Source organism: Pseudorca crassidens, chromosome 1 (genome assembly GCF_039906515.1).
Source record: "Pseudorca crassidens isolate mPseCra1 chromosome 1, mPseCra1.hap1, whole genome shotgun sequence".
NCBI classification, from domain to species: Eukaryota; Metazoa; Chordata; class Mammalia; order Artiodactyla; family Delphinidae; genus Pseudorca; species Pseudorca crassidens.
Genome location: NC_090296.1, coordinates 172736910 through 172750129, shown reverse-complemented (window position 1 = coordinate 172750129; position 13220 = coordinate 172736910). Strand labels below are relative to the sequence as shown.

At 39.7% G+C, this 13220-nt stretch overlaps 1 long non-coding RNA gene across 1 annotated transcript in view; it reads left to right on the top strand.

Annotated features, from left to right (window-relative positions):
* The window catches only part of LOC137203625 (uncharacterized), a 55903-nt gene extending 42932 nt beyond the window's left edge, over positions 1-12971 (top strand). Inside the window, exon 3 of the long non-coding RNA XR_010933207.1 lies at positions 12723-12971. This is a non-coding gene — a long non-coding RNA (uncharacterized lncRNA). The remainder of the gene's footprint in view (positions 1-12722) is intronic.
* The last annotated feature ends 249 nt before the right edge of the window (positions 12972-13220 follow it).

Sequence of the window (13220 nt, the reverse complement as noted above, 5' to 3'; positions counted from 1 at the left end):
AGCAGCACTGCTTCTCAGACAAATAGCATTTTTAGCCCAATAACCACAGATGGGGGAGTGGGGAGGGATATGGGATCACTGAAGTTAAGAATATTTTTCAGCTGATGTTTACCTGTAAAGTCTTCTCAATTCTTTTGTAAGAACATTCATATATTCAGAGAAATGGCATTTTCAGGGAGAACCTGCCATCCTTCTGTCACCTTTATAGCATTTTCTAAAGCACCTCTGTTTCCAGCTGTGACCCAGCAATACCATTTTACCAAATGCTGCCTTTCCAGCCTCTGGCTCTTTCTGCAATGGAAGGGAAGGGATTTTTCACACATTTGGTTTATTCTGAGAAGATACTTCCTACAGCATCAACAAATATCATGTAACAGGAATGAATAAGGAGACCTGGCTTCGTTTCTGTGGCCAGGATTCTCATGGAAATGATGCTGCTATTCGAAAAGTGGAAGTTGACGGAAAGCTGCATTGTTAACTCACAGAAGAAGGAGAGTAATGAAAGCTTGAGTTCAAAAAGAACACAATGCTCCCCAAATAATCACCTGACCTGAAAATGAAAAGGACAGAAAATTGATATGACAGTTGTGGACTTTAATATTTTGAAATTTTATTTTTTAATTTACATTATTTCTTCTTGTCATATTGCCAAGTGGCTTGAAAACTGTGTGAAGGACCATAAATGATTGATGCTGAAAATTATATATTAGAAACTTTTGTTGAAAAGGTGAGGAAAGACAATTTTTGGAAAACCAAGATATACTACAAGGTCTGTCCATATATATATATATATTTTTTTTTTATCAACAGGTAATACTTTCTCTCAACCATTGAAAATGTGATAGCACTTTAACAATAAAATGATTTTCAATGTGTTATAGACAATACAAGGTAACTAAAACTTCAATCAAATATCTGATTGGAAGGCTTTACAGAACTCTTCAAAATATTATTTAAAAATATGGTTTCCTTTTGAAAGTATCTGAAAATCAAATTGCCCAGATCATTACACATTTTACTAAGTTTCAATCTGACAAAGGTTCTCCATTGGAATATATATTTTAGAAGCAAGATTAAATGAGTAAATGCAGATAAAGCACTTTGCCCTTTGCCTGGCTCAAATAACTTGTTACAATTATTTAAAAAATTTCCATTACAATACAGCAAAATGACCATCCAATTTTCAGCGTACGCTACTTTTGAGCAGAAGGCTTTTTAGCAACGAACTGAATGTCCTTTTACTTATAAAAGTAAATGGCCTAATCAGATGTTGTTCTGGAGACTTCCAAGGTTTAACATTTGGTGATTTTACCATCTTATTCCAAATAAAGGAGCCAGGAGACCGCCCTGATTTTACTGTGAGAGCTCTGTATGAACAGCTGTGTGTAATAACTTGACAATGTTATGGGAAAATTTGGTAAAAGACGTTCTATTTGTAATACCTATTTGAATTGGAGATGACCTCTGAGGACATGACTTCCCCGATGCTTATTCATTAGAAAATATCCTGGACTAAATGCTGGCAAAATCTTCTCTTGGGAGCAAGGTCTGCATTATTTAAAAGGTCTGACAATCTGGATATCTTCATATACAAATTTATACTATTTTTCATATCACCTGTTTTCCTTAGGTTAATGTTTAACTTAGCAGCCTTTTTTCTTTTTAAGTGGATAGAAGCTTAACAAGTAGAAAATCTACTGATGATTTTCATTATATGAACCAAGAAAGTAATTTGAACCTAGTAGTAACTATGAAAAAATATTGCTTTCTAATTATTATCTTTTTTCTTTTAGTACTGGCCCTTGCTAAATGTTGCCAAAATTTTCAAATTTATGGATTGAGATACATAAACGTATGTGAAAGCTAGTTGTGTGAACCACCTTGGGCCTTAGTTTCCGCATTCAGCACAGAAGGAGTTGGGATGAACAAGAGGTGGGCTCTTTTCCCAGGTCTAGATGGGGCATCTAGGTAGAGTGGTCCTGCTGGGGCTCATAGGGATGGTGGACAAGTCCAGTGTTCAAGCAGCCAGTGGGGCAGGTCCCCAGGGCCTTACTCCAAACACCCTGGGTCTGATGTGTTTCAAAATTCAGATTTGGTTTTTCCTTTTGGATTTTAGAAAGGAAATACATGGCGGATACAGTGCATTATACAGTCTCCCCATCAAGCTCTGGGGCAGCGCCACACAGCAAGCATATTAAGGATTCTGGAGGTAAACACTGTAGGGACTGTAAATAACTTCTCCACTCAGCCCACTTGTTGAGATTAGAGGAATTATGAAGTTTGTTTGTTTTTTACTGCATTTTGGATTTTGAATTGCAGTTAAGATATTGTGAACCTGGACACATGGGAAGCCTACTAATTAAATACAAACACAGAGAGCACAAAGCTTGTGCTAACTCTTCCCGCAGCAGCAGGGGAAGAGATAAGATGTGAGAGACACGTGTCTCCACCCTTGGAAGGGCGTGTGCTTGGGGTGAGGGTGGGCCATTTCGATCAGTATTTATTTCCTTGGTTCCATATAAATTTCACTATCTTTACTTTTGTGCTTTTTTTTTGGTGGCAACACAAACATAAAAACTAACTGAAAAAAAAACAAACAAACCCTAACTTTTATTAATTTTGCAATTCAGGAATTGGAGGATTTTACCATGGAACCATTGGCATTTCACAGACTCTTCCTACTACATTACCTGGAGATAAACGAAGACCATCCAAATGAGAACAGGCAAAGGCTATTTATTCTGAGCTTGCTGGAGCGAAGGCAGTCAGCCATCCTCACTTGCTTTTGGCAGGAGACTCCAAGGCAGTCAGGGGAGTTGGAAAGCTTCATCATGGACAAAAGGGAAGGCTTCAGGGGTGCCCAGGTGGAGGCTGTCAGCTCGGGGAAAGCTGTAGACAGGCTAACATTACCATGGGGCTCCTAGGAGACTTCCTCTGGTCAGTTCTGTGTTAGAAAGGAGGGCAGGGGCCAACATGAGAGAAGGTGGCAGTTACAGACCTAGTCCTGGCCATTGGGGGCCAATGGCTGCAAGGGGCTGTGGTTTGGCTTCCTGGTCTGGCTGCTGCTGTGGTTGTAGGTCGGAGTTCTGCTGTCATAGACAGTCTAGCTGCTGTCCTTTTCTCCATTCAGTCCCTCAGTAGGAGGGAGTTCCAGTGGTAGTTCCAGAATTTCTAGAAGGGAGAGATTTAAAGGGATAACTTTATGGATGGAGAGTCCAGGAGACTTGTAACGAAGCTGCGTTTGCATAGGAAACTCCTGGGCTTTCCTCAGATTATTCCTTCATTGGAGTGGCTTTGGAATCAGGACATGCTGCGTAGGGTGGGGCTTCTCAAGTCCCCACTGCTTTCTCTAGCTCTGCAGCTGGGGGTGCCTTCCTGCGTTAGGTTCCTTTCATTTCGTCAAGCAGCTAACGTTCACTTTCTTGCTGCAGTCAAACAGCAAATTGGGCTCTAGGAACAAGCACAAAGTTCAAATCTTAAAGAAAACATTCCCTTTCCATGCAAAGTTCTGCTCTAATGAAGTACGTTAAGCAAATAATTTGCTTAGCAGGTCTCAGGGAAGTTACTGAGAAAATGATGAATAGGAAGAAAGGTGAAAGAATAGAAAGATTGAACAGAGAGAGAGGCCCGTGAACTTCTGAGTCACTTGAACAAAATCAAATACTAACTATGAAAATTAACCATTAGTCAAACTAATTGATTTATAAGATGAACAGTCCTCTCAGAATCAAAATAATGATATTAAATGGAAGAATAACTGCATTTGAGGTTATTGAAAGGAAAGAAAATCTCTGCAGTGACTAAAGTTAATGGCCTGCACTTGCCCTGCTGTCAACTTTCTCTATTCAGAATATATATATCCTCTCTCTCCCATCCATGGATCATTAATATCCATATCACACATCACAATAAAACACAATTATGATGTGAATATTATTCCCATATTTTGAATATGCCCTGAAGTGGCTTTTGGGTCATTAGGGTGATTTTTCATTTAGAACATGTAGATAACTGATTTTTAAAATGAAGCATTTCTAATATACACAGCACCTAAATGCATAATATCATTTTACATTTTTATAAAGATGTTCCTCTGCGGTTCCCAAAGCCCATGGTTAATTTCAGTTTGATTTAGATCCAGCTATGTGACTGCTCTGAAGACACAGATACAGTGTAGCTTCCTATCAGAACGGTCAAGAGTTGTGAAGCACTTAAGATTTCACCCAGCCTGGAACCAACAAGTTAGGTTGCCAATTTCATGGACGGTAATCAGAAGACATGAGACTCCCGGGTCAGAGACAAGGACTTTATGACTCATGGTGCAGCAGGCAGCTTGAGCAAACGTTTGCTGAGTTTGCACCCCCAAATCCCACGGGGAGGTGTGTGTGTGCAGTGGACAGGAGCCTTGAATTTGGAGAGCCTGATCTAAGAACAGTAAGAATGTCTTCCCTTTGTTCTAGAAGGAGACACTGTATCTTCCATGCTGATTGCCATTCCAATACCCTGTTTGCTGTTCAGATTTCCCTCAGCTGGAAAGATGTACCCAAATCCCAGAGACACATGGAGAATGATCTTTCAATAATATGGTGAGATTTCCCAGGAGTACATACTCTGTTGGGCACTATGATTAATCTGACCAACAGAAGCAGCAGCGAACTCTGTTCAACTTGTCTCCCACGATGTTTAATTTAGGCTTCTACCAACAGGACCGCGGTCCATAGGACATGCCAATCCATCCAGAGAATCCAGATGGCTAGCCGGAAGCAAGTTTGAATTCCCCAGGCCCCTTTTGTCCAGGCTACCACCCCAAGGTGTACCAACCAGACTGGTCCAGTGTGGGAGAGAAAGACACATCATGCCGGGAATTCTCAGAGTAGAATCTTAGATATTCAGGTTAGGTCTTTGCCACCCCTTTCATCCTGATCATTACTCAGGAGATGGCCAAGAAGGGATGGTCCCTTTTTGGAACAGTGGTGTTCAGTGACCAAAGTACCTTGCTAAGGCTGAAGACCAGAAAGAGGTGAGGGAGGTAGAGTTAGAAAATTTTTGAGTCATTTTTTTCAGGAGACTGTTCGAACATTCAATGATACCGAATGACTGTGGTTGGTAGGCAGCACGGAAGGGCCATCTTGACTATCAGCCCGTGGTTGGGTGGTTTTTGCTGTCGAAGGCACACCACTGTCAGATCGCAAATGGAAAACGTGGCCCAGATTACGTTCAAGGCCCCAGTGGTGTGGCCGGAGTCAGCTGATTGGACTGCATCTGATGAAATGTCAAGTGTGATGAGACACAAGTGATAGCCTGAGAGGAGCTTTGGCATCGGGTGTAGTCAATCTGCCGGGAGCAGCAGGGGCCATACCCCCTGCACAGTGGCCTCCCTCACCTGAGACAAACAGTGGGACCACTGGCAGCAGCCCAAGGGGCAGAAGAGATTAACAAGGCACATCAACAGGAGTTTTGGACACAGCTATGAGAATGGCTTTGCGTTCGGCCCACTGAACAGTGACCACAAACATCGTAACTTCTGTTTGGGTGGAGCTGAGCTGGAACGGCCACAGCAGCTCAGAGGATATACATACTGTCCGGTAGCGAATGACTGGGGAGTTTAGCCCAGTGGTGCTTCTCTACCTGGAGCTCTTCCTGATGGGGAAAAGCCCCTTGGCCCTTATGGGGTTGGGAGCACAGGCATGTGACACTTTAATTCCTACTATACATTCAGAGCTAGATGAGACATCAACAAGGCACTGAAATGCTCCAGTGGCTCCACATTCTTCCTTACTGAGAATTCTGCTCAACCCCATCCGTTGAATTTGGCCTTTTATAGGATCAGATAGGGTGGAGGCTTGGGTGACAGTATCCAGCAGAGACACGGAAGTCTGAGACTCTCTCCTTCTTCTTCTTCAGCTAGTTGGGTGGGTGGGTGTGGTCTTCAGCTTTCCTTGGGGACCGGGAGACTTCAGCTCCACCCCTAATCTCATCTTAAGATACCTTCATAAAATCTTAAGGTGCTTTGAACTCAGACAACCCTCTGCATTCAAAGGATTCTTTAAATGATAAGTAGAGAATCACTAAATATTTACCAATCTTTTAGTCTAAATATGCACATCCGAGGACGGACGTTTTACACTTTTATGTCTCTAAGGACTTTTAAAGGGAATTTTGTTTGGATCATCACTTTCTTCTTACGCTGGTTGCTGGTAATAAATAGTTCATTAATCCAACGTGGCAAAGTCTTGTCCTGGTCTATGCCCTCTGTGGTCCACCACCTTCTTCAACAATGTGTTCTAAGTTTTCCACCATCATAAATCCCAAGCAGTGCTAGCATGCGTGCTGCACGAGAGCTTGCAAACCACAGCGCCCTCCGAGATCGCGATGTCTGAGCCTTTTCTGGCCCCTGCCCCTATGTCTACATCCCCATCTTTGAACTGCTTTTCTTTTTCTCCTTTTTCTCAACCTCTCTTATTTTGTTCACTTCTCCTCCAGTCTGAATATACCAAACCTCCTTTTTTTCTTTTCTCTTTGTTGATGACTCCTAATTTTCATTAAGAAAATGTATTATTTTAAGGTACTTCGTAAAGCTAGTGGCATTCAGGAGTTCGTGCCCTTGGAAATTCATGCACGTTCACCTTCTAGAACTCCCTGGTTCCTGAGAGCAGGAATGAGTTATCTCTGACTTTCAGTGTCTGTAGGAACCATCAGGGACAATCTGATAAATTGGGCATACAATACATACCCCCCAAAGGATTCTCAACAAATGTGACCATTCACTGCTCGCTGCAGTCAAATATACTGAACACTGAAAATGACTTTGTTTAGGACTTCCCTGGTGGTGCAGTGGTTAAGAATCCACCTGACAATGCAGGGGACATGGGTTCGAGCCCTGGTCCGGGAAGATCCCACATGCCTCAGAGCAACTAAGCCCGTGCACCACAGCTACTGAGCCTGTGCCCTAGAGCCCGTGAGCCACAACTACTGAGCCTGTGCTCTAGAGCCCGTGAGCCACAACTACTGAGCCCGCACGCCACAACTACTGAAGCCCGCACACCTAGAGCCCATGCTCCTCAACAAGAGAAGCCACTGAAATGAGAAGCCTGCGCACAGCAAAGAGGAGTAGCCCCCACTTGCCGCAACTAGAGAAAGCTCACGTGCAGCAACGAAGACCCAATGCAGCCAAAAATAAATAAATTAATTAAAAAAAAAGAAAGAAAATGACTTTGTTTATACTGGATGAATTCTTGTGACTTTAGATAAAACACACAGAAAAACCCACGTGTGGGGATGACCTCTGAGAGGCAGTAGAAAGTCCTACCACTCTGCCATTCTGTCTCCTTTCTTCTTCACCCAAGTCAGGAAGGGGCAGAAATGTCTTGAAGCTTACATAAAGCTCTGGTTAAGTCACTTTCACGTAAAAATTTGTTTCACATTTTCCTTGCGGCAGGACCGAGAATTTGGATAAGTATACCTAAAAAAATTTTATAAACTTCTTTCCTAACTTGCGTTTTCTCCATACAGTTGTTGAACCTTTGCTTTATATGTAGTCTTAGGAAGTTTACATTGTCTGAAATAAAGAAATAAATAAAATTTTCTTTTCTTTTTTTATTGTTGTGGTAAAATAGACATAACACAAAATGTAACATTTTAACCATTCTTGGGTGTCCAGTTCAGTGGCATTAAGTACATTCATATTGTTGTGACACCATCACCACCATCCATCTCCATAGCTCTTTTCATCTTCCCATTAAACAACAATTCTTCATTCCCTCGTCCCCCAGCCCCTGGTTACCACTATTCTACTTTCAGTCTATGAATTGACCATTCAAAGTACCGCACATACTTGGAATCATACAGTATTTGTCCTTTTGTGTCTGGCTTATTTCACGTAGCATAAGATCTTCCAGGTTTACTCATGTTTTATCCTATGCCAGAATTTCCTTCCAGAAATTAGAAATTAGAATAAGTTATCCAGAAATTAGAATAAATTATTTTATTAGTTTTAGAATTTTTTGTACTAGAATGTCTTGAGGGGCTTCCCTGGTGGCACAGTGGTTGAGGGTCCGCCTGCTGATGCAGGGAACATGGGTTCGTGCCCTGGTCCGGGAAGATCCCACATGCCGCGGAGCGGCTGGGCCCGTGAGCCACGGCCGCTGAGCCTGCGCGTCCGGAGCCTGTGCTCCGCAACGGGAGAGGCCACAACAGTGAGAGGCCCGCGTACCGCAAAAAAAAAAAAATTAGAATGTCTTGAGTTTTCTTTGTATACTAGTGTACAGTCGTGTAATCAGCAAAAGTAATAGTTTTTCTTTTTTCCCATGTTTTTTGCCAGTTATTTCATTTTCTTTTAGTATTTACTATAATACCTGTAACAGTGTTAAAATTAACGTGAAATGGATTATCTTTGGTTCTGATTTTAGAATTTGCTGCTAGTTTTTGGAAAATTATTTTTATTGATTTAAATAGTTTCTTTCTAGTGCTATTTTTAATTAGGACTGACTATTGAATTTTTTTCAAATGCCTTTTAATCAACTTGGGCTTTTATCTTTCACTATTTTTGCTATACTGGATTAAATGGATACATTTCCTGATATTAAGCATTCTATTATTCTTGGATTCATGTTTAAAAAAAACAAGAAGTAGACAATTTTAATCAATCAGCTACCTAATAATCCATAAGACGGTCAAGAATCTATCATTTAAAAAGACACCAGGACCATATGGCTTCACAGCTGAGTTTTACCTGGACCCTAAAGAACAGAAAATTCCCATATTATTTAAGATAAGCCATTGAAATATATATAAAGCTCCTCAATGATGTCAACATAATTTTCATGCCCAGATTTGATAAAAATAGAAGCAAAATACAAAACTGCAAGCCAGTTTGGCTTATTATGATAAAAGCAGTAACTCGAAATAAAATATTAGCAAAGAGAATCTGTCTATATTTCAAAGGACTAAGTAGAATATATTTCATGAAATATATTCTTAAGTATAAATTTTTCATTGCTATTTTCACTTCAAGTTGTTTATCATATCCTATTGTCCAGGTTATTCACTTCCTTTGAAGTTATATCTTCCCCTGACAACTTAGGAACCCTGAGAAAGTGAGTAAGAGAGGAATAAACTATCGAAAATCTGACTCAGACCCCAGATAAGCATATGGTGCTTTAGTGAGAAGAGATTTGATTCTGCTGATCAGGATACTAAAACTTGACCTTTGCAATCTTCTCCTAATAAAATAAAAGTAGAGGGCTGCCCTGTGAAAATGTTTATTCATGGATCATCAGGGTGAGAAGGACCTTGATCCCAGAGGAAGGTCTTCCCACAGACACTCAGACTTTCATGGCTGTGAACGTGAATGTGGCTTTCAGAGAGCAACGATGGCTATGAATCTACAAATCAGAGCAGTTCAGGCGACACACCTCCAGCCTTTATCGCTGTTGTTCACTTGAATTTTTATCAAAATTGTCCGCCCACTTTCCAATATCACCTTGTTCTGGTGTAGGCTGTGCTTCAAGCCAACTTCAACCTCACTAACAAATGAGATGAGATCCAAAACGTAAAACGTTACCTCTCGTAGGGAGGCGGAGGGAAGGCATAGAGAGAAGCACATAGATAAATATAAAAATAAATAAATTATTGTTAATAATCCAGCTTTTGGGCTGGGTGATAGGTTCATGAAGGTACACTTTATTGTGCTTTATTTTTAAAAAGACGTATCACTACATACATACATATATATATATATAATATAATATTTATAGGTATCAAATAACATTTAACAATATGAAGGAGGGGGAATCACCGATAGACTTATTAAGAAACAAAGCCCAGGCCCCTCCTTCCAGAGATTTGATTCAATAGGTCTGAGCAGGGTCTGCAAATCTGCATTTAAAGAAAAATGAGGTGAAATCCATATAGGGAGGAATCGGAGCCACGTTGAATTGAAAGATCTCGCCTCAGGAGCAGCAAATTAGGTGTGCAACAAGAAAGGGCGCTCCAGAGTGCACATTTCCAGTCATTGACTGCAGCTAGGGGCCTGCACCCTGCAATGAATCAATCAACATTTACTTATCTGTCCCCTGCAGCAGCTTTGCAAGTCGTTTTCAAAAAGCATTGAACCACTAACAGTTTATCCACTCTGCAAAATATACACAGCTTCTCATATCCACCAGGGTTACTCCCCTCTCAGCTATATTCAGCTCTTTTTACTGCTCCTGATTTCAATAAGCAGCAAATCATATACACCTGCCCAGGGAGATCACTCTTACCACAAAATTGCCTCTTATGTTGGAATGTCTATGAGACCCTCCAAAAAAGAGAGCCAGCGAGCTGAAGCAAGTGTTTACCCCCAACTTAAAAAGATCTATCTTATAAATAATATGCCCTGGGGAATGGCCAACATTGCTTCACCCTTGGGCGTGAACTTCACCACCTCCAGCTCCAAGGAAATCACTAGCAAAAATGTTATTCCTACACCTTGGCTTCTATCCCAGGCCTCAAATACATACAGGGTCCCAAAGGGTACTTCCTTCCTGTTGCTTTGATCTCGTGATCAGAGGAGGGAGTAGGGGGGCTCCCACCTGCAGATGAGCGATGCTGGGAAGACATGATGCTCATGCTTCCATAGATGGTGATCTTGGGCAGGATTCCTAGCATAACGTCACTTTCCTTATCTGCAAAAGGAAAATAATACTTCCTCCCTTACAAGGTGATTAATCCTCTTCACTTAGTTTCTTTGTTGGAAAGGTAGAGAACTCAGGGTTGTCTCTCTTCAATGCAGCTGTTTGATGAACAGCTTGAAACCTGGAAGGAATGGCATCTTGAAAACCGACCATGTAAGACTTTGGGAAATATCAATTAATGCCAATTCCATTAATTATTCAGAGAAATCTGATCCAGTACACTAAAATGTGAACATCTGTGAACAGATCAGTAAGATTGGTTTTACTCTTTTAATCCTTTTTCAGGACTTAGAATAATTTTGGTAGAGGAGGGTATGGAGTGGTTCTTATTTTAAAAATTTTTGAAAAGGAAGATAGTTGTAGTTTAAACACTAAGGCCTTTATTTTATTTAATTTTTAAAAATTTTTTTAAATTTTTATTTTTTTTTGCGGTATGCGGGCCTCTCACTGCTGTGGCCTCTCCCGTTGCGGAGCACAGGCTCCGGACCCGCAGGCTCAGCGGCCATGGCTCACGGGCCCAGCTGCTCCGCGGCACATGGGATCCTCCCGGACTGGGGCACGAACCTGCGTCCCCTGCATCGTCAGGCGGACTCTCAACCACTGCGCCACCAGGGAAGACCTATTTTATTTTTATTTAAGGTGTTTATTTTAAAATTTATTTCAAAATTAGAATACCAAAATGAACTTGATATAATAAATGTGCACATAATAAAATGTGGGAAGTAGATTTAGCTTTGTTCCTTAAAACACAGAAATCATACCTTAGATTTTCAAGTGTTTAGAAAATAGTAATTTATGTTCTCCATTTCTTTATATCCTGCTTATTTTAAGTTAGAAATGTCAAGTCCAGTTGAGTTTTACAACTGCTGAAAATAAAAGTTTTAAACCATTCTGTAGAGTTTAGAAGTAAATTGTATGACTATTTTACTAATGCTTAAATATTTCTAAAAAATTAGCTATCTCCATTTGTATTTATACCTTCCCCTTCTAAGAAAAGAAATTTTATGTAATTATTATTCTGAGATAGATTTACTGTTGTTTCCACATAATCTTCTTAGACTAAGACTTATTCTTAGGCTAGCTGAAAAATGCCTCTTAGTTCAGATAACATTTTTTTCTTTTTACTGGTAGTTTTTATAGTATAAGCCAGCAGTTCTGAAATATGTTTAAAAATGTGTTTAAAATAAGGTATGCTGTTTACTTTATATAAGCAACAGTTCAATAATTCAAATCCTGTATTTATCTTCTCAGAGTAAAAGGCAGATTTATGCAAACACATTTAACAAACAATAGTGGATTTCAACATCTTTGACTCATTTTCAAGAGAGATTCCATGTAATTCAAAGACAAAAATTTTAATATGAAATACTTTCCTTAACAACTCATATGTACTCATCTAAAGAGTATGTTTGCCATTTTCATGTCTTTTTACATAAATATTAGGAATGGTTAAGTAGAATCTGGAAAGACTTTTCTCATATGCTTTGGCTTAAATGAAACTGAAACTCATAGGATCTGTGTTTCTGGAGAGGAGCAGAATAAAAGTGAGGGAATGTAGAACTTTGAGGGAAGGGACCACTTAGTAAGAGACACAAAAGTGCTCTCTCGGGAAGAGAAGTGATCTTAACTTTACTCCCAAATTGAAAAAAAAGTTCTCTTACAGAAAATGTGCAATTACTCAAATAATTAACAAATAATGAAACCTAGGAAATTGATTTTTATTTTTTCGAGAGCAGAAGAATATTATTTTGGCTATTCAAATGCATTCGGCAAATATTTAGGTTCTTTTTTCCCTATGTGTCCAATATTTTAATCTTTAGACTTTACTAATGCTAGAGGTCTTACTTGTAATTTAATAAAATATTCTATTTAGTTTAGAAATGTGAATAATATTTTATCAAAACACAGAGCTTATTAATGGTATAATAATTTCTTAATAATTTATCAAATGTGGTACGTTGAGCACTGTCCTAAATGCTTTTATGCATTAACTGAAGAACTGTTATATGTAGTAATCTGTGCCCCACTGTCAAATTCTCCCTCTAGGACTGTGACACTCATTTACACGATTGTCAGGAGTATGGATTTTGACGGAACACTGCCGAGTCTGTCTCCAGGAATTGCCTATGGCCAAATAAAGCAGCCCTGTGTCCACGGGGGACATCTCTGAAGGGTCATGGAGACGACCCCAGGTTCAGAGGTCCTATACATTAGTATTTCTGCTGTTTGATTAATTCTGGTATTTATGCTGCACTTGTATTTCTATTGTTTGATAAAAAATTCTGTATTTATGAATTTATGTTGCTTGATTCTTTCTGTATCAATGAATAATCATAATGAAAATCAATCTGGAAGAAACTTTTAACCTCTAGAGTCTTATGGGCACAGAAATTTTTGCCCACATTTTTATCAGAGTGAAAAAATATGATGATCAACAAAGCATTTTTCAGGAATAAAAACATTTACACTAACAAAACTCAAAGGGAGAAATGGAGTGAAATTTACATTCAAGAAAGAAAAGTCATGTAAAATAGCCAACTGTTA